This window comes from Manis javanica, chromosome 8 (genome assembly GCF_040802235.1).
Source record: "Manis javanica isolate MJ-LG chromosome 8, MJ_LKY, whole genome shotgun sequence".
NCBI classification, from domain to species: Eukaryota; Metazoa; Chordata; class Mammalia; order Pholidota; family Manidae; genus Manis; species Manis javanica.
In genome coordinates this window covers 123,493,845-123,519,104 of record NC_133163.1, presented here as the reverse complement: position 1 = coordinate 123,519,104, position 25,260 = coordinate 123,493,845, and the positions used below count along the sequence as shown (strand labels likewise).

Sequence of the window (25,260 nt, the reverse complement as noted above, 5' to 3'; positions counted from 1 at the left end):
ATGGAATAATATTCGCATAATTGGGATACTAGAAGAACAACAGAAAGGAAAAGGGATAAAAAGTGTCTTTCATGAGGTAATTGCTGAAAACATCCCCAATCTGGGGAAGGACATAGTCTCTCAGGCCATGGAGGTGCACAGATCTCCCAACACAAGGAACCCAAGGAAGACAAGACATGTAATAATTAAAATGGCAGAGATCAAGGATTAGGACAGACTTTTAAAAGCAGCTAGAGAGAGAAAAAAGATCACATACAAAGGAAAACCCATCAGGCTATCATCAGACTTCTCAACAGAAAACTTAAATGCCAGAAGGGAGTGGTGTGATATATTTAATGCAATGACGAAGAAGAGCCTTGAACCAAGAATACTCTACCCGGCAAGATTATCATTTACATTTGAAGGAGGGATTGATCAATTTTTAGATAAACAAAAGCTGAGAGAATTTACCTCCCACAAACCACCTCTACAGTGCATTTTGGAGGGACTGCTATACATGGAAGTATTCCTAAGACTAAATAGTTGTCACCAGGGGAAATAAAACCACAGCAAAGAAAGCAGAACAATTGAATACTAAGTAGATGCAAATCAAATGAACAACCCCCAAAGTCAATCAAGGGATAGACAAAGAGTACAGAATATGATACCAAATATATAAAGAATAGAGGAGGAAGAAAAAGGGGGGAAAAAAAAGAACCTTTAGGCTGTGTTTATAATAGCATCCTAAGTGACTTAAATTAGACTGTTAGATAGTAAGGGAATTACCCTTGAACTTTGGTAACCATGACTCTAAAGCCTACAATGGCAATAAGTACATGCTTATCGATAATCACCCTAAATGTAAATGGTATGAAGGCATCAATCAAAAGACATAGAGTCACTGAATGGATAAAAAAACAAGACCCATCTATATGCTGCCTACAAGAGACTCACTTCAAACCCAAAGACATACACAGACTAAAAGTGAAGGGATGGAAAAAGATATTTTATGCAACTAAGAGAGAAAACAGGAAGAGCTGCAGTACTTGTATCAGACAAAATAGACTTTAAAACAAGTAACGCCACAAGAGAAAAAGAAGAACATTACATAATGATAAAGGGGTCAGTCCAACAAAACAACATAACCATTATAAACATCTATCCACCCAAACACAGGCTCATCTACATATGTGAAACAAATACTAACAGAATTAAAAGGGGAAATAGAATGCAATGCATTCATTTTAGGAGACATCAACACACCACTCATTCCAAAGTACAGATCAGTGAGTCAGAAAATAAGAAGACAGAGGCACTGAACAACGTATTAGAACAGATGGACTTAACGGACATCTACAGAACACTCCATCCAAAAGCAACAGGATACACATTCTTCTCAAGTGCACATGGAACATTTTCAAGAATAGATTATATACTAGGCCACAAAAAGAGCCTAGTGAATTCAAAAAGATTGAAATTGTACCAACAAGCTTCTCAGATGACAAAGATAAGAAACTAGAAATAAATTACACAAAGAAAATGAAAAAGTCTATAAACACATGGACGCTTAATAACATGCTCCTAAATAATCAATGGAAGAATGACCAAATAAAAACAGAGATCAAGCAATATATGGAGACAAATGAAAACAACAGTGCAATGCCCCAACTTTGTGGGACACAGTGAAGGCAGATCTAACAGGAAAGAATATAGCAATACAGTCCTAAAGAAGGAAGAACAATCCCAAATGAACTGTATAAATTCAAACTTACTGAAACTGGAAAAAGAAGAACATATGAGTACCAAAGTTAGTAACAGGAGAGACATAATAAAGATCAGGGAAGAAATATATAAAATTCAGAAGAATAAAACAATAGAAAAAATTAATGAAAACAAGATCTGGTTCTTTGAGAAAATAAAAATAGAGAAATTCTAGCCAAATTTATCAAAAAAAAAAGAATCTACACACATAAACAGAATAAGAAATGAGAAAGGAAAAATCACTACAGACACCACAGAAATACAAAGAATTATTAGAGAATACTATGAAAAATGTTATGCTAACAAACTGGATAACCTAGAAGAAAAGGACAACCTTCTAGAAAAATACAACCTTCCAAGACTGACCCAGAAAGAAACAGAAAATCTGAATAGACCAATTACCAGCAATGAAATTGAATTGGTAATCAAAAAAAATACCCAAGAACAAAAATCCCTGGACCAGACACATTCACCACTGAATTTTATCAGACATTTCGAGAAGACATAATACCCATTCTCCTTAAAGTTTTCCAAAAAATAGAAACGGAGAGAATATGTCCAAACTCATTCTATGAAGTCAGCATCACTCTAATATCAAAAGCAGGTAAAGACACCACAAAAAAAAGAAAATTATAGACCAACATCCCTGACGAACATAGATGCAAAAATTATCAACAAAATATAAGCAAACCGAATTCAAAAATATATCAAGAGCATCATACACCATGATCAAGTGGGATTCATCCCAAGGATGCAAGGATGGTACAACATTAGAAAATCCATCAACATCATCCACCACACCAACAAAAAGAAGGACAAAAACCACATGATCATCTCCATAGATGCTGAAAAAACATTTGACAAAATTCAACATCCATTCATGATAAAAAATGTCAACAATATGGGTATGTATACAGGGCAAGTATCTCAACATAATAAAGGCCATATAAGACAAACCCACAGCAAACATCATACTTAACAGCAAGAAGCTGAAAGCTTTTCCTTTAAAACTGGGAACAAGACAAGGATGCCCACTGTCCCCACTTTTATTCAACATAGTTCTGGAGGCCCTAGCCATGGCAATCAGACAACACAAAGAAATAAAAGGAATCCAGAATGGTAAAGAAGAAGTTAAACTGTCACTGTTTGCAGATGACATGATATTGTACATAAAAAACCTAAAGGATCCATTCCAAAAATACTAAAACTAATACGTAAACTCAGCAAAGTTGCAGGATACAAAATTAATACGCAGAAATCTGTTACATTCCTATATACTAACAATGAACTAGCAGAAAGAGAAATCAGGAAAACAATTCCATTCACAATTGAATTATAAAGAATAAAATACCTATAGGAATAAACCTAACCAAGGAAGTGAAAGACCTATACCCTGAAAACTACAAGACACTCTTGAGAGAAAATAAAAAGGACAGCAAAAATGCAAATTCATCCCAGCTCTTGGGTAGGAAGAATTACTATCGTCAAAATAGCCATCCTGTCTAAAACAATCTACAGATTCAATGCAATCCCTATCAAACTACCAACAGCATTCTTCAGCGAACTGGAACAAATCGTTCTAAAATTCATATGGAACCACAAAAGACCACAAATAGCCAAGGCAATCCTAAGAAGGAAGAATAAAGCAGGGGGGATTATGCTCCCCAACTTCTAGCTCTACTACAATGCTGCAGTAATCAAGACATTTGCTATGGCACAAGAAAAGACCCATAGACCAGTGGAACAGACTAGAGAGTCCATACATTGACCCAAGCATATACATCAATTAATATATAATAAAGGAGCCACAGATATACAAACGGGAAATGAAAGACTCTTCAACAGCTGGTGTTGACAAAACTGGGCAGCTACATATAAGAGAATGAAACTGGAATACTGTCTAACCCCATACACAAAAGTAAACTCGAAATGAATCAAAGACCTCAATGTAAGTCATGAAACTATAAAACTCTTAGAAGAAAACATTGGCAAAAATCTCTTGAATGTAAACATGAGCGACTTTCTCATGAACATATCTGCCCAGGCAAGGGAAACAAAAGCAAAAATGAACACATGGGACTACATCAAACTTAAAAACTTCTGTACAGAAAAGGACACCATCAACAGAACAAAGAGGCATCCTATAGTATGGGCGAATGTATTTGTTAATGATATATCCAACAAGGGGTTAACATCCAAAATATATAAAGAACTCAGACACCTCAACAACCAAAAAGCAAACAGCCCGATTAAAAAATGGGCAGAGGATATGAAGAGACAGTTCTCCAAAGAAGAAATCCAGATGGCCAACAGGCACATGAAAAGATGCTCCACATCACTAATCATCAGGGAAATGCAAATTAAAACCACACTGAGATAGCACCTCACACCAGTAAGGATGGCCAGTATCATAAAGACTAAGAACAACAAATGCCGGCGAGGATGTGGAAAAAGGGGAACCCTCCTACACTGCTGGTGGGAATGTAAGCTAGTTCAACCATTGTGGAAAGCAATCTGGAGCTTCCTCAAAAAACTCAAAACAGAAACACCATTTGACCCAGGAATTCCACTCTTAGGAATTTACCCAAAGTATATAATTTCTCAGACTCAAAAAGACATATGCACCCCTATGTATATTGCAGCACTATGTACAGTAGCCAAGATATGGAAGCAACCTAAGTGTCCATCAGTAGATGAATGGATAAAGAAGATGTGGTCCATATACACAATGGAATACTATTCAGCCATAAGAAGAAAACAAATCCTACCATTTGCAACAACATGGATGGAGCTGGAAGATACTATGCTCGGTGAAATAAACCAGGTGGAGAAAGACAAGTGCCAGATGACTTCCCTCATTTGTGGAGTATAACAGCGAAGCAAAAATGAAGGACCAAAACAGCAGTAGATTCACAGACTCCAAGAAGGGACTAGTGGTTACCAAAGGGATGGGAGGGCGGGTGCAGAGGTAGGGAGAAGGGGGTTGATGTGCATTATGATTGGCACACATGGTGTGGGGGAGATCATGGGGAATACAGTGTACCCCAGGGAAGAAAAGTAGTGACTCTGGTGCATCGTACTACACTGATGGACAGTGACTGCAATGGGGCATGGGGGGGTCTCGATAGTACGGATGAATGTAGTAACCACATTGTTTTTTCATTTGAAACCTTCATAAGATATCAATAATATCTTAATTTTAAAAAAATTCTTAATAAATAAAATAAAATAAAAAGTAAAAAAGGGGGTAGGGAATAAACTTCTCTAAATCCCTTGCACCACCTATACTCTTTCCTTCCATCCTGTGTTAAAAACACTGTATCCCTCTTTAAGTAGCTACACTTCTAGGTGTCAGTCACTCTTCAAACCCCTCCGTGCGTTACAGTGTAGCTACCTACACCAGCTGAAGTTGCAATGGGCATCTTAGTCACCAATTCTCAGACTTTATTCAGTCCTTATCTTGTTTAGAGGCAGATACAGTGTTGACCACTCCTAGTCCTTGAATATTCTCCTTCCTCAGCTTCCATGACAAATCTCTCATAGTTTCCTTTTTCATCTTAGGTCTGTTTGGCATGGACAGCTGGCTTTCTCTTCAGTTGCCTGCCCCAATTAGCAATTCATAATAGAAATATGGAAATCATCCAAAATCTTCAATCCTGCTCAACTTCATAATCTGATTTTTTACCCTGTCCTATTGGTAACACTTCCTAAATCTCATACATCCACCCCCCTCTTCTATATCCCTCCTCATTTCTCATCAGGAATGGTTTCCTAACTGGTCTTCCTAACTGGTCCAGTTTTGCCTTTCTCTCATGCAGCATTCACTTCACTGCCAACACCATAGGTCTAAAACAGGAATGTGATTCCATCACAGCATCATTTTTTCCCCAACTAAATCCTCACATCCTTAAGGCTCCTCCACTTGGTACATAGGCACTCAGTGGTTTGATGTCTTACCATTTCATTGACCCCTGTGCTAAAACTGTGCTGTCCACCTGTGGCTATTGAGTACTTGAATGTGCATAGTTCAAACTGAGATGTGCTATAAATGTAAAATACATAGCATTCTGTATTTATTCTGAAGAATGAGATTCTGAAGACTTCATAAGAAAAAGGAAATGTCAAGTATTTCAATACTTTTTAAATATTGAAGATAAGGATATTGTATACTTGAATCACCGTTACATACTTGAAACCAAGATAACATTGTTTATCAACTACACTTCAACTAAATAAATATTGATTACATGTTGATATAATAATATTTTAGCTATATCAGGTTAAATAAAACATATTGCTAAAATTAATTTCATTTTTTAATGTAGTTACTAAAAAATTAAAAAATATGTATGTGACTTATATTTGTAGCTAGTATTTTTACCAGACAGAAATGGGCTAAAATGTCTTTTTCCTTCTTTCTGAACCTGGTTAATTCCTATGTGTTGAAAATCAGATCAGGGAACCCATTAAGATGCATTTCAGGGCACACTCCCTTCCAAGACCCCAAGTCTTAGCCAACAACCGCTTCTCTGTGCTTAAAAGAATCTGCTCACACCCCTGTTACATATCACACCACATTGTAACTATTGGTTACAGCTATCTTCACCTCCTAAACTATACACTACTTACAAAAAGGAATATAATTCTAGATGTACTTAGGGCCTACCACTTAAAAGGCAATCAAAATATTTGTCAAACAAATACAAACTCTCGATTCCTGGCCTGAAAGTTACTAGAATCTAGTTCTCCAAAGAAAACAAACCAGCAAGCAGTGAAGAAGCCTAGATTTTCCCAGGAGCTCTAGTAATGAAATGACTGGGGTGATGGTGGAAAATAGGAATTACAGAGAGAAAAGCAATGAGAAAATAAAGCTCATCACACACACTTGCCTCTTACAGCAAAAATTCAGATTTGCAGCAGTGCTATGGAGCCTTGAGCTCACACTTGGCATTCCAGGGGCCACAGTTTTGTTCCTACATTACTTAAACAACCCATTCAAACAAAAGAGTACGATCTGGCAGGTTGCAACACAAACAGCTAGAGTCCAGCACCTGTTCCACTTAAACAGCGCATCATTTCAGTTAAAAACAACAACAAATCTCTCTCATGAAGCAAATATTAATCTCATGATGTTTCACCATGGAGCAATTTAGAAGTTATTACATGAAATGTGCCAAAGCAGGAATTTATGGCTGATGCTTATTTGGCAAATATGGTTGGCACTACTAGATGCTGAAAAACATGTATGCAAATTAGCAAATAAAAATTTTTAAGCTCTCAGACTTAAATATTTACATTACCATAAATGTACAAAGATAAATGTTTATGTGAGTACACATGTAATGCATTCCAGGAATGCATTTTTTTAATGTGATTGTCAGGAACAGTTATGAGCAGCATTATTTCTTTATGGGCCTCAGGGCAGACTCTTAAAAATGAATTCTGACAGAATGTTAATGGGGTACGAGCACCGTCAGGGAAGTTTCTCTGTACTGAGTGAAATGAGGAGTCACAGTATCATGAGTTCAAAGCAACCGTATCTTTTCCTTTCACCAAAATATTTTTCTTCCCATTCTGGAACCCTGCCAAACGTCAATGTCAGCCCCTAAATGGGGGTGAGGGATGGAGAGGACGATCACACATCAAAAAGCCTTAAAGTTAATTTGACATTTCTTTCCCACATAATATAGTTACGATAGAGTCTCCAAAATAAAGGTGTGATAACACATCTCCCCTTCTTCCTCTCTGATAGCCATGGAAAGATGTTTGTTTTTTCACATAGTTTGTGAGTTGGTCAGAGCCAAAACTCACCAGTAATGGTATGAATTCTGCTTCAATTGTTAACTATTAATCTCTGGTCTGAGGCTATAACTCCCACCTTGGAAGCCAAGAAAATGTACCATACCTGCCATTGCAGTTTACTAAACGAGTCACCAAAGAGAAGTACCAGATACTTCAGAAAGAAATGAAGGTAGTCAGTAAATTGCACTCTCCAGAAATGCCCTGAGATTGCAGAAGCCATCATGAAGCAAGTATCCAAGACTGTTCGTGGAAAGTTTTACCCCTGCGGATAATTCACGTTTTTCACATCCACACTGTAGAGAGCAATATGGGTTCTCCCACTACACACATTTATACATGATTACACTTATCAAGAAAAAAACACGTTGTAGCTGAGCAAAAATCACTGGGTAGGCCCCAAAATAGAATTCTCAAGACAATCCAAATTCAGGTGAAAAGCTGTGGACACACATCATCCAGCGACCTAAAAATAGCCTTTTATGTAAGTGTCCAAATATTTAATTAAATGTATAATCTTACCACATTTATCAGAGGCAGAGAACTGTATTAGGTTTTCTATAGCAAGCCAATAAAGATGAAATCAGTTTTCCTTTAACTCGTCACTATCCCCTCAACATCAGCCTTCCAGTAATTCCACTGCACATCTCTCCAACTCCTAAACATGGGTCTTCAAAACAAAGCAAAAAACAAAAAAACAGAGAATTGCAAGAAAGTAACATTTAAAGGTGGTGGGCCTCCTCTTTCCTGTTGCTCTCAGCAGTCTTTTACGTAGATAGAGGACGGAAAAACGAAATCAAGCTGTCGGATGGTGCCGGCGACGGGGAGGGGGTAAAGAAGGGGGGCTCAAGACAGCAAGTCCTCACCGCGGGAGGTAAGAAAAGTTGCAAGAAGAGATGAGTCAATGGGCAAAAGAGAAACATACTGACCGACCGAACCACTCAAAATCCTTTAACGGCCGAGCAGGCTCGCACATTAGAGGGCTCACAAGCCGCAGCGCGAAGTCAACAGGCAAAGAGCTACCGGGTTTCAGGCTGGCGACCCTGCGCCAGCTCCTCCCGGGGTTGGGGCGGGATGACTGCACACACTTAGCAGGAGCGAAAGGAGCCTTCCTGCCCCAGCCTCCCCGCGTCCAGCTCCTCCAGGCTGCACTTTCCCCAGCAGCTTCCCAGCGGCGCCCGGGGGCGTCCCTCGCCGCCAGGTCCCAACTTTCCCTCCTCTGGGGGGCGCCGAGCTACCGGGTCCACCGCGGCCACCAGGGGAAAGGGCGGAGGCGGGGGCCGCCGGGGGCGCGCGGCGCCGTCGGGCCTCGGGGGTGGCGGGGCGCGGGGGCGGCAGGAGCCAGAAGAGCCCGCGCCGGGCGGGACGCACCGGCCGCCCAAGCCGTCGGAGCGGTGCCACCCAGACCCCGCACAGCCCCGCCCGGATTCCCCCAGGTCAGCGCCCGCACCCCGGGGCGCCCCTGGTCCAGCAAGCCGGCTCGAGAAGAGAAGGAAACCTAGGGGACGCGGGCAGCCCTGCCCCCGTTACCTGCGGGGCGCACACGCCGCCACGGTGACTACCATCGCCGGCTGTCCTGTCCCCTTCCTGGTGACCGCAGCCGCCGCCGCCGCCGCCGAGTAACTGACACCAACTAACTACTCGCCGCCGCCGAGTCCACCGCGCGCTCCCGGCCGCCCGCCGCCTGCAGCCCGCCCAGCCTACCAGCCTGCCCGCCTCCTCTCAGCCTTGCGCGCCACCTCGCCTAGCGCGCCCTCGCCGCCGCGCTCCTCGTGGAGCGAGCACGCGCGCGCGCACGCGCCCCCGCCCCCGGCTCCCTCCCGCCTCGTCTGAGTCCCGCAGGAGGAGTCACCGGGAAGCCCCACCTTCCTCGCGCTGCCTCCGAAGGGTGATACTTAGAAACCGCCTGATTGGCTGGGGAGGGCGTGGCCAGAAAAGAGGGCGGGACAACCAGGACCTTGAGGCGGTGTAAAAGGAATTTTGGCTCAATTACGTTCCAAAGGAAAGGGGGAGTTGAGTACTGGTCCACATAATGCAAGACCATAGGGCAGCCTGCTTTCGAATATAGAATATGTGTTTTCAAGGATTCCAATATATAGTAATTACCAATTTAGTCCAATATTTCGTGCAGGCCTTAGCAAGATTTTCGAAACTACATCTCCCAGAAACCTCCACGAAAATGAATCTCACCTTGCGTAGTCACGTAGCCCTTCGCCTCATTTGAACAAAATAGTCCGTTCATTTTTCTGAAGGTATCGGGAATAATAGTTCATTTTCCTCCTCACCGGAACAATTTTAAATGTTGCCGCGGTAGGAAAAGTTACCTATGGGAAGGTGGCCAAGCGATTAGGTGAAGGGAAAGAAAGGACATCAAAGTAAAGTACTGCGGAGGAATTTTGTCAAGCGGTGGCACGACGATGTGAGAAGAGTGCCGGCGACTGAGAGGGGCTCAGGGAATTGTCCTCTGTGGAAGGGCTTTCTTTAGGCCCCAGGCCCCTGCCTGTCCCTGTCGTCAGCAGGTCAGTAAGCAAGGCGAGCTTGGGGGTGGCCACAGCAGAGGTGCCCTTCGCTCTTGAAGATCAACCTCTTTTGCTGTTGTGGTGGTTGGTCTGCCTTGATTTGGGGCCGACTGAATGGGGGCGCCGCACTTCCGGTCGGGGGAGGGGAGGAAGGCCGTCCTGGGGGGGGGAGGGCGAAACTGACTTCCTGTGGGGGGAGGGTGATGGTTGGGGGTGTCCGGCCCATTTCCTGTGCCAGTGAGGACTTGAAGTGGTGATACCTGGTGCTGTCTGCGTCAACTGTATCCTAAAGCTTTTAGGGTTGCGCTTTGTGGAGAAAAGTTAGGTTACTCGACAAAGTTGTGCTAATCTCCAGCCTCCAGTCAGAAGCTATGGGAGTTTTGTTTCCACGTGTAAGATGGAAAATTGGCTCCGCAACAGTTTTCTTAATATGTTCTTCAAAGGATTCGAAACCCTTGTTAAAATTCTCTACTTATCTCTACAGGAGGACATACTTTGTTGCGTGACCCATGAATTGCCCGACCCTAACTCCCCCGCTCTGGCCCACCCTTGACTAAGTGAGATATGTTGGGTCCTCTGCCTTGACATGCCACAGGAACACTAGCAGCTCTTCTGAAGAGGTGCTTTATTGCGGGACTCTTATTTTACAAATTAGGAGGCATTTTCACCCTACCAGAGTGAAAGTGTCATACCGAAGTACTCAAATACTTGGTGTTACCTGAACTGATAAGATTGGTATCTTAAGTTCTTAGACCTGTTGCTTTTAGGCTACAGGTGCTGCCCTGTGCCTGAAAACAACTTCCTCAGCCTTAAAAATTCTTACATGTAACTTACATGTAGTTTTTGTGAAAGTTGTACTTCTGTACATTCCCCCCCCCCTTTGTAATTTAATTCAGCACCGATTAAAAAATGGTATCTGCTCTTTGAGGTTTTAAAGCATGGTACAAGGATCATGAGATTGGCCTAAAATTTTAATTGGGGAAGGAAGTTGGCTCACAAAGGACAAAACACGAATAAAAGAAATTTTTTTCTGTGTTCTCAGTGTTTTATAAGAAACTACATTAAGTGGTGAGAAACGTGCAACAATTTTGATTCCTTAGCTTCTGTTTTTGAGTAGTACAATACTTGTGTGTGTATACTGAAGAAATAAGTCTATTTGGAGTTTAAGAAATCTCAACTTCAGTAATTAGAATATCCGTCAAGTGAACTGTAATGTCTTTCAAGAATTTTGAAAAGATTAAGGCTTCTGTGTTTTTATCTTTGGAATTTTTACATGATCTATCCTGAGAATTTGCAGTTGTTTTAATTCTCGTTCTTTTAAAAAGCTATTTCCTTTTTAATTAATTAGAAAGTGTTCAGCATCTTCTATATTAATGTAACAGAGAAGAAAATAAGATATCACCCAGACAAATTAAACTGTTAAACTGTAGTATTAGGAATTACTGAAGTAAAGATTATGGAACTAAATGAAAAAGAGAAAAGACAGTTAAAATATTGAGATGCTTTAGGAAACTGGAAAGCAAATGCATTTTTTTAGTTGGTTTTTATGCTAGTCCATGGTAGAAGTGAGGTAGAATACAAATAAAAAGAGTACAGCTGAAAGACTTGAAGCAGCTTGAAAAACTGTTCAGAAGAAAGCAATATGTAAATAGGTATCTGAAAGAATATGTTTTGTGATAAGTGGCAGTTACTCATTGGTTCCATAAGCAAGAAATAGTAGAAAAGCTTGTAAAAAATAGAGGGAAAGTCCATGGAACTTGTTTTTATTCTCTTTGAAAGTGTTTCTTTGAAGAAGCTTGCTGTCTTCCAAAGGCTTGTTTTACCCTTAATGTTCTTTGTGTTGCAGTTTTCTTTGCATGTTTTAACAGAAGCATACTACCAAAACTAGAAAAATAAAAACTTTTGATAAGTGTATTCTGTTACTCCTTTGAGTTAATGAATTTGAAACTTTCCTTCCTTTGCTTGCCATCATTAATAAATTGTCAATTTTTTAAGAGTTTTTAGATTAGATAACCATTTTCTTTTCCAAAAGTCATCATTGGATAATACACTGCTCACAGATGTTCAAAATGTTCTAACAGTAAGTCGAAATTGTGGATTCCATCTCACTGAAACTTGATTAGCCACTCAGTCCTAAATGATATATATATAATGCAAAACTGTCTTTTCATTCTTTGGTCTACCTTTCTTTGTAAAATCACGCTGATGTTTCACAACTACTGCTTTTTTGTATGTTTGTTGCTTTGGTAGTTGGTTGGTTTTGCCATGGGGCTGAGTATTAAAGAGCTATCCTAACAGCCTAAATAATTTTTAAACTCAACTACTCTGTCTTTGTTTCAGGGGCTTCAGGAGTATTCAAATGAGAGTATGCCTTACATGACTTTTCATTATTTCAACAAAAGTTTATCAAGTGCTTACTGTATTCTAGGGACTTGGAATACATCTGTGAATACAGATAAATACCCATATTCTCTTGGAGTTTACTCTCTAGTTTCCCAATCATAACTGGGATTTTGCTTCCTTGGCATTCCTAAATAAGATCTATAGTTTGATCATCGTTTAGACTGATCAAGAAGCAGCCCTAAACTTGGTTTCTCTTAGTCTTGATCTCTAAACTATTCTAAACCTAGTTTTGAGTATTTCAGATCATTAAAGCTCCTGTGTAAATATTCAGCCCTTTTCATTGAAGCATGCATCATGATCCTACCATTCTAGACTCCTTGTATGGTAAAAACAAACAAACAAAGCAAACAATGGGGAAAATACGGCATCGTACAGGCCTGGGTTCAAAACTGTTGTCTGCATTTCACTAGTTGAGTCCTCCAGCTTGGTTACTTGATCAATTTACTTGACGTCTCTGAGCCTCAGTTGCTATAAACCTAAGTAAGCTGGCTTGGTGAATCAAAAATACTACATGTCAGTCACCTAGCATAATGCCTGGTGTCAGTAGCTTAATGAATGCTATTTTAACCCCTTGCTCCTGCTGTTCTGGCTATGTCTGTTTTAAGCCTTACATATTGCCAAAAGTGTGAGGATACACTGCTGGGATTATTGACTTTCTGCTTTCCCCTATCAGCATGTTCATTGAGCTGTCAAGATTTTTAATTATTTTTTGTTCCTTCTGGGAAGGAGAAATCACTAATTTCCATGAGCACTTCAGAAAATATACATGATAGAAAAGTTTCAAGGAAAGGTTAAAGAATCACTAAAGTAATTTGAATTGTTATAGAAAGACTTTCAAATCATTCTTCTAAACCTGTTTAAATACTAAGCCTAATATTCAAGAGTCTTCTCTCATTACCCATCTATATCTCCATAACTGGATTGGTTTATGAAAAAAAAAATTGTGCTGTACCCAGCCTTTCTTTGTTCATGCTATCCTCTGGCTATCCTCTGCCTGAAACACTCTCTTTCCTAGGAGTCTGTATCAATCAAAATGCCATCTTTGAGGACCTTCCTCAAGCATCACCTTCAAATTCAAGAAGTATTTTCTGATGTCCTCTTCTCTCTCCATTTTCCCAACCAACCATGTGCTCTGTCCATTGACCCTCCAGAGCATTTTGTAGTTTACTTATGGCATGTAATATCCAGGGCTGCTGATGGTGGTGTTTGTTTTTGTCGTTGTTACTGTTACAAGTAGAGTTTATCTACTATCCTAAAAGGCTGCAGACTACATTTTCTGTCTCCCTGTGTCTGCTAATACAATGCCATTCACATTATAAGTGTTCAGTAAATACTTGTGGAGTTGAACTGGCATTTGGGGTATAATGAAACTGATTAACTTTTGTCCACTGTTTATACCCAACATTAAGCATAGTGACCAGAATACAATGGACATTCAAATATCTGATGAATGAAGGAGTGAATAAATCATCATTATCTCATTTGTGGCCATCTTAGAATGTCAATATGTCAATGAGCATATATTAAAAACATAGTATACGATCAGAACTATGAGAACTGATCCATGCCCTGACTTTAATTCAAAATAAATAAATTGTAATTAATAGGGGTAGACTCTGAAGACTGCAGGTGTTTGGGTAAAGTGGGATAAGAAAGTCAGAGTTGTTTTCATTGTGAGAGCTGTCTTAGGCTATCAGAACTTCAAAGCAGAATAGGCTTGTATATCGAGACTTAACTTGCAATTCCACTCCTAATTATTTACCCAACAGAACTGCAAGTGTTCAAACAAAAATTTTATACAAATGTTCACAGCAGCATTATTCATAAGAGCCGAAAAATAGAAGCAAACCTAAATGTTCATCAACTGATGAATGAACAAACAAAATGTATGCAGTGGAATATCACTCATCAATAAAAAGGAATGAAATAGTGATACATACTATAACATGGATGAACCTTGAAAATATTACACTAAAGTGAAAGAAGCCAAACACAGAAGGGCACATATTGTATGATTCCATTTATATAAGATGTCTAGAATAGACAATACATAGAGACAGAAAGTATATGGTTGCTTGGGGGCTGAGGAATGGATATGGGGAATAACTGCTAATGGGTGTGGAGTTTCTTTTGGGGGTGACTAAATGCTTTGGAATTAGTGGTGATGGTTGTACAACCTTGATACTAAAATACCTTGTATACCAATATCCTGAAAACCATTGAATTGTACACTAAAGAGGTGAATTTTATGGTATATGGATTCTGTTTTTTAAAAGAGCTGGGGAGATACTTAAACTTGAAGAATTTTGATTTGGGGTGGGGCTAGAAGAAGAAAACAAGAGTATGAAAACAGAGGTGATAATTCTCCCCCAGATCCTCAGGGGAAATGTTAAGTGGCTCAGTAGGACTAGAGATATGTTGAGGCTCAGGTGAAAGATGGGTGTGATGATCATTTGAAATCTTAATGAAACAGGCAGTGAGGTGAATGGTTAGACTAGAATGGTGTTAACAAAAGAAAAGGAAATCTTAGGATCTTGAAGGAAGCATCAGATTCTTTTTGATTAAGTGAAGGATATAGTATATGGTCAACTTGTTTCCCGTATTTAGTTCAACTGAGTTGAGAAAGTGAAAATATAAGGTAAGGGAGTCTGATAGAAATCAAAATAGTTACTGCAGCTATTTACAATAGCCAAGATATGGAAGCAACCTAAGTGTCCATCAGTAGGTGAATGGATAAAGAAGACATGGCACATACACACAATTGAGTATTATTCAGCCATGAGAAGAAAACAAATTCTGCCATTGGCAACAGCATGGATGGAGCTAGAGGGTAATATGCTCAGTGAAATAAGCCAGGCAGGGAAAAGCAAATACCAAATGATTTCACTCTTGTGGAGTATAACAACAAAGCAAAGCTGAAGGAACAAACGAGCAGCAGACTTACAGACTCCAAGAAGGGACCTGCAGTTACCAAAGGGAAGAAGTTGGGGATGGTGGGTATGGAGGGAGGGAGGGAGAAGGGGATTAAGGGGCATTATAATTAGCACACAGTATAGGTAGGCCATGGGGAAGGCAGTATAGCACAGAGAACAAGTAATGACTGTAGCATCTTACTACCCTGATGGATAGTGACTACAGTGGAGTGTGGAGGGGGGGACTTGATAATATGGATGAATGTTGAAACCACAATGTTGCTCATGTGAAACTTTCATAAGATTGTATATCAATGATACCTTAATGAAAAAAAAAATAGTTACTGCAGAATATAGGAGAACAGAGCCTAGACAAAGATACTAGAATTTGATTCTAAAACTGTCCCCCATATTATGAAAACAGATCAATCTTAATGAGAAGGAACCAAGGGCTGTGATTTGGAGAAGTCAGTGCAAATAAAAGTATTTATTTGAAGAAATATATAAGTACCTTTTATGTGCCAGGCACCATTAAGTAAAACTATAGCTATTTTCCTTATTTGAATTATTTTCTTAGGATAAAGTCTTTGTGGGATTATTGGTTCTAAGAGTATGGACATTTTATAGTTCTTGATACAACAGCTATACTATTCTCTAAAAGGTGGTGGTAATTTTTTGATGCCACCAGCAATGTATGAATGTGTTATTTTTACCACAATATTACCAATACAATTTTTTGGCTAATTGAATATGCATAAACTTTTTCCTTTGGCTATTGCTTTTATTATGATAAGTGTGTTTATACCATGGAATTGGCATCTGTTGGAGCATGAAAGAATCCAAAGCCTTTATGTTTGCTCCCTTATCTAGAATGGCTTCTTAAAGGATATGGATTTTTAAGGATCCTAGAAATCAAACCAGCCTCTAATTTGATTAAACTCAAAAACAGGTTTTATCCAGTGGTGCTCTCCTAATTTTCTAAATAATATTTACATTCAAACCACATTCGGCCATAATTCTAATTACCATTTAACTAACTTAATTCTAGTGAAATGCAAATATTAACTTCATTTCGCATGTAAGAAAACTGAGGCTTAGATAGGTTAGGCCACTTGTCCAAAGTCACTTAGCCAATAAGTGAGAATCAGGATTTTAATGCCTCTCAGGCCAGTTATCATTCTCATATTCCATGATTCCTCCATATCATTACTAAAATGTACTGGGGGCCAGTGCAAACTAGAATAAAAGTCTGAAATGTAACTTGGGCAATCAGGCACTTACTTACCTGTGTACATAATAAAGCAGTTAGCAGAGACGTTTTCTTGAGGATGCTGTAACACGCAGACCAACAGAGGAAGGTCTCTCATTAAGCCCACATTTCCAAGCCCTTTTTATTTCTACCTGTGGAAGAGGTACATACTGCCCCAAAATCTGTGATGGAAGTAAAATAGAAAGAAGAAGGCAGTTGTAAGAAACTAACTACCTCTGAGTATATACAATGAGATTTATCTGATGGTAGAAGGAGCAAATAGCCCTAAGAGAGTCCCGCAAAGTAATTTTAAAATAACAACTTTAAGTGTAACATGATAAAAAGGTTTTTAAAGTACTCAAAGAATAGTAGGTGTTAGCAAAAGAAGGGAGATTCTTTCATTTTTATTCTAGTATACTCATTAAACAAATTTAAGAGCAAGAATCTAAAATAAGAGATGCAATGTTCCAAATGCTGGCTTTTAGTCATATAAAATATAATCCCAATATATAGATAAGCCAATTAAGGCTCAAACATTCCGAATAAGTGACCCAGTGGGTGCTAGAGCAGGCCTGCTGCTTCCCAGGGCATTTGACTAAATTGACTGAACAAAGTGAAAACAACAATCTAGTTGTTTTGTAATTTATATGTACAATTTTTTATATCTTATCCTTAAGAGAAATTATCCTCTGTGTATCTTAAAACAATAATAAACATCCACACAACAAATTACTAAATGTTTAGTGACAGGTTAAAATAAGAAGTGACACTAAAGATCAGAACCCTGACATATCAGATAGTCTATAAATTACAACTAAATATTTATCTGTACCCAGGATTGCATTGGTGGGAGACACATCTTTTGAAAACTATCATAGAAACTTTATTCTTGAGAAGTTATGATGTGTATTTGTATTTAAGCATTTGAATTTTCAACAAAGCCCAGTTCTCTTCTTCCATCCCTACTTCTATGAGCCTATTACCTCTGCTTCACTAGAAATTTTGTCTAAATACTTCATTTTTTTCTTTCTTGGCCTCAAAATTTATATCTCCCTTCCCTTTCCCATCTCCACACTTCTTCATTCCTGTACTCCACAACTTTAATTCCTGTTCTCTTGACACAAAGCTTCCATGTTTGTTGCTGGTGATATCACAATTACTGCATCTCTTTGGGGAAATAATATAGCTGTTCTGTTAGCAAGAATAAAATGTTCATAGTCTTGAGCCAGTGAATCTGATAGGATTGTATTCTGAGAAAATACTTAAGATAAAGGCACAAAATATTGATAAACACTGATAATCTATACTGTCTTAACAAAATGGAAACTTAAAGATCCCATGACAGAATAATAGTTAAATTATTATCTATCCATTCAGTAGGCTATTAGACATTCATTTTTCACAAAGGTTCTTTCAAAGTATATTGAAAGATGTTATAAGAATTTTTTTCCAAAAATGAAAAGGAAACAAATCAGAAGAAAAAAATAGAAAAACTGATGTAACTAGTGTATATTTCTGAAGCATTGGTATTTTCTGTTAAATAATAACTGACATTTATTGAGTATTTACTGATGTCAGGCATAATACTAAGCAGTATTATAGAAGTAGTATTGAACAGTTAATAAGAAAAGTACTCGAGTCAGATCCTAACTCCATCACTTACTAGTATGTGATCTTGAAAAGGAAATGGGAAATAATAACTATACATTAAATTATCAAACCCATATAAAGCACCTGATACATAGTAAGACCTCATTAAGTGTTTTTGTTAACTAGACATTTTACACGTATATTTAAACTTCACATCCTCATAAGTCTATGAGATAGTGTTGTTTTCATTTTATATAAAAGAAAATTGAAACTCAAAATGACTAAATACCTAGGTTTAATAACTTGCCAAAATCACACAACTAGTAAGCAGTAGGGTTTGGACTGGAACCCAGTTATAACTTGTACTCCTGGCTCTGAGGGACATGGTTGCTGCAGACTAATGCTTTTTCTGGGAACAACATGGAAAGGCAGGTTTTTAAAAAGAATAGTGAAGGCATCAGAGACCTACTGAGGCAGCCAGGACTTAAGATACCAAAATTATGGAGCCAAAGGAACTTCCAAGGAGTGAGCTTATATTATATGCTTCTCTTTTCCCTTCCAGGAATTTGCTTAGTTCATAGCATAGGACCGGAAACTATGAAACTAAACAGAGGATCTCTGCTAGGAGCAGAGAAGTCAGTAGTTTCATGAGGCTGGGTGCACAAAAATTGGAATTTAGGGATCCACAGGTAACCAGGACAAAGGGGCCAAGATCCTGGAAGAGAAGGGAGGCTCCCAGAGAAGGTTTTTTAAACTTGTTTTCCCCTCACAGTATTTGCTGCCCAGACTCAGAGGCTTAGAAGCTAAGCAGAAAACCCCTGGAAAGTAGAGTTAAAGTTTTGTCCGTCTCATAATGTTGAGAAGCAAGAATTAAAATTTAGGTGTCTGCAAGGAAGAATGGACCTGTAAACACCCCAGATTCTCAAGTAGGATTCCCTAGAGAACTACACCCTAAAATGGGGACAAACTAGAAGTACATAGCCTGACAAAAATTTCTATCAGCCTCAAATCAACTTGATTTCTGATTGAAATAAGATGATCTCTGCTGCTGCTGCATTCTAGAGGATAGGGGATTTCTGTCTGGAAAAGTAATGTCATTCAAAGTTTCTACAGTTTTTCATATATACAATCTACCATGCTAGCAAAAATTTCCAGGCATATGAAAATAATAGGGTCAAGAGAAAATGTAGATGATGGAAACAGATACAGAAATAATCTGGATATTGGAGTTACCATATACAGATTGTGACTAATATGTTTAAGAAAATAGATGTCAAGATGGAAACTTTTCACTAGAGAAGCAGAATCTACTTTAAAAATAATTTGGAATTTCTACAAGGTGAAAAATACATAATTGAAGTTAAGAACACTTCACAGAGGACTTAACACAGCAGAAGAGACGACTAGTGAATTGGAAGATAAAGCCCTAGAAAATTTCTAGACTAAAGCAAGGAGAAGAAAAGGATGCAGATACAGGAAAGGTCGTAAGAGATTGTGGAAGGCTGAATAATGGTCCCTGAAAGGTGTCCATATTGCAATCCCCAGAACCTGTGCATGTTACCCTATGTAGCAAAAAGGGCTTTGTAGATTTGTCTAAATTGGGAATCTTGAGATGAGATCATCCTGGATTATCCAGATGTAGCCTATGTAATCACAAGGGTCTTTAGGAGGCAAGAAGATCAGAGATAGAGATAAAAGAGAGATGGAAACAAGTCTGAGAGAAGAGAAGATGCTACATTCTTGGCTTTGATGGTGGAGAAAAGGCTGTATAGACCAGGGAATGTAGGCAGTGCCTAGAAGCTAGAAAAGGCAAGGAAATAAACTCTCCCCTAGAGCATCCAGAAGGAGTTAAGCCCTGTAGAATCATTTTAGATTTCTGATGTCCAAACTAAAAGAAAATCTGTAGTGCTTTAAGCCAGTAGTTTTAGTTTTATTGTAGGTTGTAATAGCAGCAATGTGAAACTATTCAGAAATACAGGTGAAATGATGAAAAAGTCTAATGTACATGTAATTAGAATCTCAGAAGAGGAGATGGAAAATTAGGAGAAGTAATATTTTAAAACAGTGTGTTACGATTTTGTTAAAATAACCTTTGTTAAGTAGAGTCCTGGGATGTTAATGAACCACAGTTCAACAAAAGATCATAAGGGAATTGAAATAGAGAAATTTATTTCTCACCGATCCTAGAGGATATACATGGCTCACCTCTAGGGTCCTCCCGTCTAGGGAGGTCAAGGAAAGGTACAAGCAGAGAGAGCCATAGGACATGGGGCACATGCATTTATTGGGGTCTATAGGTGGAGTGTTGGGGCTTCCAAGCTAAGGTTGGACTGGTCAATTGAGACCAAAGATAACAGGGTTTGGGTAAGCTCCAAGGGGGTCTTATCCAAGGGGCATACAAAGGGAAGGCCCTGGGAGGCAAGGGAGACTATCACAAGGACGGTTGGGAACATTGTATTAGGAACTTAAATTTGCTGTGACTCTGCAGGCTGTTATCAAGGGCATATCTACTTGCATGAAGGGGCCAATTGGCCATACAAAACAGATACCAAGGCAGTACAACTGAGAATTTTCTAAAGCTGATGAAGACATCAAGTCATGGATTTGAAAAAGTCAGTAAATCCAAACCAGAATAAATGTAAGTAAGGAGTACCAGATTTAGGCACTTCATAGTAAAACTGCTGAAAGTAGCCAGCGAAAAAAGACATTTCATATTTGAAGGAACGGTAATAAGACTGATATCTGACTTCTCGACAGACATAATGGGGGTCAGAAAGCAATGGAGTGCAGTCTTTAAAGTGTTCAAGAAAATAACTGCTAGGCTAGAATTCTATTCCCAATGAAAATGTTTTTCTGAAGTACATGAGACAAAGGGAGTTCCAGAAAAATAAGACAAAGGTAGTTAAAGAGTAGTCAAGACAATCTTGACAAAACTAGAAGACTTTCATTACTAGGTAATAGGGTTCACTATAAAGCTACAGTAATTAGCATCATATTTACATAAAGATAGATAAGTCTATGGAACAGATTTAAAAATCCTGAAATAGTCCAACACATATGATTATTTGATTTATTACAGCAGTAGCACTGTAGAACAGTAGAGAAAGGATGCACTTTTCAACAAATGAGCTGAGTTATACAGGAAGAAAAAAACCTTGACTTCTACCTCACAAGAAAAATCAGTTCCAGTTATACTGTAGATCTGAATGTGAAAGATAAAATTTTAGGGAAAGACCGGAAAATATCTCCATGATCTTGGAGTAGGTAAAGGTCCAAAAAGGAAGAAGATTGATAATTGGACTTTATTAAAATTAAGAGCTGCTCATCAAAAGACACCATAAAGAGAGTATCACGAAATGAGAGTATGTATTTGCAATTCATGAATCTAATAAAGGACTTGCCAGGCACGCTTAGAACTCCTAAAAATCATTAGGGAAAAAACACAATCAAATTTCAGCAAGGACAAAATACTTGGAAAGGTGCTACACAAACTATAGGCCAATATGCATCTAATAATCAGTATTCATCAGATAAAGGCAAATTAAAACCACCATGAGATACTACTACATACCCTATGAAATAGCTAAAATTTAAAAAGAATGACAGTATCAAGTACTAATGTGAAAAAACAAACTCATATGTAGGTGTGTCAAATAAAACCATTTGGAAATCAGTTCGGTTGTATATACAGATAGCCTCTAACCTAGCTGTCCCTAGGTATACACCCCACAGAAATCTGTACACATGTTCACTAAAAGACAAGAATAAACAAGAGTATTCATAGTAGCATTATTCTAATAGCCTAAATGTCCATCAAAGTAGAGTGGTAAATAAATGCTTCTTGTACAACATAGATGATCATCAAGCATGCTACTGAGCAAAAGAAGCCGGACACATGAGTACATAGTGTGTGAATGAAATTCAAAAACATGGAAAACAAATTTATGCTGTTAGAAGTTACACTGATTACTTCAGTGGGAATAATGAACAGGAGTGGGAACAGGTGGGTGGTTTCTAGCTTTCAGCTATATTCTATTTCCTGATGGGCTGCAGGTGATACAAGTGTGTATATTTTGTAAAAAGTTAAACTTTCCACAAGCTATACACTTATAATCTGTAATTTTTTCTAATACATTAAATTTTACTTTTTTAAAATTATGATATGATTGATATACAGTCTTATAAAGATTTCACATGAAAAAACAATGTGGTCACTACATTTACCCATATTATCAAGTCCCCACCCATACCCCAGTGCAGTCACTGTCGATCAGTGCAGCCAGATGCCACAGATCCACTATGTGATTTCTCTGTGCTACACTGTTCTGCCCGTGATCCCCCACACCATGTGTACTAAACATAATACCCCTCAATCCCCGTCTCCCTCCCTCTCCACCCGCCCTCCCACACTCCTCCCTTTTGGTAACCACTAGTTCATTCTTGGAGTCTGAGACAGCTGTGATTTTGTTCCTTCAGTTTTGCTTCCTTGTTAAACTCCGCAAATGAGGGAAATCATTTGGCATTTGTCTTTCTCTGCCTGGCTTATTTCACTGAGCATAATGTCCTCCAGCTCCATCCATGTTGTTGCAAATGGTCAGATTTGTTTCTTTCTTATGGCTGAATAGTATTCCATTGTGTATATGTACCACATCTTCTTTATCCATTCGTCTACTGATGGACACTTAGGTTGCTTCCATATCTTGGCTATTGTAAAAAGTGCTGCAATAAACATGGGGGTGCATATGTCTTTGAATCTGAGAAGTTGTATTCTTTGGTAAATTCCTAGGAATGGGATTCCCGGGTCAAATTGTATTTCTATTTTGAGTTTTTTGAGGAACCTCCATATTGCTTTCCACAATGATTGAACTAGCTTATATTCCCACCAGTGGTGTAGGAGGGTTCCCCTTTCTTCGCATCCTCGCCAACATTTGTTATTGTTTGTCTTTTCTATGCTGGCCATCCTTACTGGTGTGAGGTGATATCTCATTGTGGTTTTAATTTGCATTTCCCTGATGATTAGTGTTGTGGAGCATCTTTTCATGTGTCTGTTGGCCATCTGAATTTCCTCTTTGGAGAACTGTCTCTCATATCCTCTGCCCATTTGTTAATTGGGTTATTTGCTTTTTGGGTGTTGAGGCATGCAAGTTCCTTATATATTTTGGATGTTAACCCCTTGTCAGATATGTCATTTACAAATATTTTCTCCCATTCTGTAGGATGCCTTTTTGTTCTGTTGATGATGTCATTTGCCATACAGAAACTTTTTAGTTTGATGTAGTCCCATGAGTTCATTTTTGCTTTTGTTAACCTTGCTTGAGAAGATGCATTCCGAAAGAAGTTGCTTATGCTTATATTCAGGAGATGTTTGCCTGTGTTGTCTTCTAAGAGTTTTATGGTTTCATGACTTACATTCAAGTCTTTAATCCATTTGGAGTTTACTTTTGTGTATGGGGATAGACAATAATCCAGTTTCATTCTCTTACATGTAGCTGTCCAGTTTTTCCAACACCAGCTGTTGAAGAGGCTGTCATTTCCCCATTGTATGTCCATGGCTCCTTTATCATACATTAATTGACCATATATGGTTGAATTTATATCAGGGCTCTCTAGTCTTTTCCATTGGTCTATGGGTCTGTTATGCCAGTACCAAATTGTCTTGATTACTGTGGCTTTGTAGTAGAGCTTGAAGTTGGGGAGCATAATTCCCCCTGCTTTATTCTTCCTTCTCAGGATTGCTTTGGCTATTCGAGGTCTTTCTGGTTCCATATGAATTTTAGGATGATTTTCTCTAGTTATTTGAAGAATGCTGTTGGTATTTTGATAGGAATTGCATTGAATCTATAGATTGCTTTAGGCAGGATGGCCATTTTGACAATATTAATTCTTCCTATCCATGAGCATGGGATGTGTTTCCATTTATTGGAATCTTCTTTAATTTCTCTCAAGAGTGTCTTGTAGTTTTCAGAATATATGTCTTTCACTTCCTTGGGTAGGTTTATTCCTAGGCATTTCATTCTTTTTGATGCAATTGTGGATGGAATTGTTTTCCTGATTTCTCTCTCTGCTAGTTCATTGTTAGTGTATAGGAATGCCACAGATTTCTGCATATTGATTTTGTATCCTGCAACTTTGCTGAAATCAGATATTAGATCTAGCAGTTTTAGAGTAGATTCTTTAGGGTTTATTATATATAATATGTCATCTGCAAACTGTGACAGTTTGACTTTTTCCTTGCCAATCTGGATGCCTTTTATTTCTTTGTGTTGTCTGACTGCCATGGCTAGGACCTCCAGTACTATGTTGAATAGAAGTGGGGAGAGTGGGCATCCTTGTCTTGTTCCCGATCTTAAAGGAAAAGCTTTCAGCCTCTTGCTGTTAAGTATAATGTTGGTTGTGGGTTTGTCATATATGGCCTTTATAATGTTGAGGTACTTGCCCTCTACACCCATTTTGTTGAGAGTTTTTATCATGAATGGATGATGAATTTTGTCAAATGCTTTTTCAGCATCTTTGGAGATGATCATGTGGTTTTTGTCCTTTTTGTTGATGTGGTGGATGATGTTGATGGATTTTCGAATGTTGTACCATCCTTGCATCCCTGGCATAAATCCTACTTGGTCATGATGGATGATCTTTTTGATGTATTTTTGAATTCAGTTTGCTAATATTTTGTTGATTATTTTTGCATGTATGTTCATCAGGGATATTGGTCTGTAATTTTCTTTTCATGTGTTGTCTTTGCCTGGTCTTGGTATTAGAGTGATTCCGTCCTCATAGAATGAGTTTGGAAGTATTCCCTCTTCTTCTACTCTTTGGAAAACTTTAAGGAGGATGGGTATTAGGTCTTCACTGGGTGTTTGATAAAATTCAGCGGTGAAGCCATGTGGTCCAGGAGTTTTGTTTGTAGGTAGTTTTTTGATTACCAGTTCAATTTCATTGCTGATAATTGGTCTGTTCAGATTTTATGTTACTTCCTTGGTCAGCCTTGGAAGGTTGTATTTTTCTAGAAAGTTGTCCATTTATTATCCACTTTGTTAGCATGTAATTT

The 25,260-nt window shown here is 38.6% G+C and overlaps 2 protein-coding genes across 10 annotated transcripts in view; one reads left to right on the top strand and one right to left on the bottom strand.

Annotated features, from left to right (window-relative positions):
• Positions 1–9,441, bottom strand: part of PEAK1 (pseudopodium enriched atypical kinase 1) — a 306,660-nt gene extending 297,219 nt beyond the window's left edge. For 6 of the 9 annotated variants that reach the window (XM_073212213.1, XM_073212215.1, XM_073212212.1 and 3 more), the window contains exon 1: positions 9,070–9,441. The gene's annotated coding sequence lies outside the window, so the exon portion shown is untranslated. The other 3 variants (XM_073212216.1, XM_073212218.1, XM_073212219.1) reach the window with 1 other exon arrangement.
• Positions 9,442–9,817: 376 nt separating this feature from the next.
• HMG20A (high mobility group 20A) overlaps positions 9,818–25,260 on the top strand; it is a 64,718-nt gene continuing 49,275 nt past the window's right edge. Inside the window, exon 1 of the mRNA XM_017665713.3 lies at positions 9,818–10,058. The gene's annotated coding sequence lies outside the window, so the exon portion shown is untranslated. The remainder of the gene's footprint in view (positions 10,059–25,260) is intronic.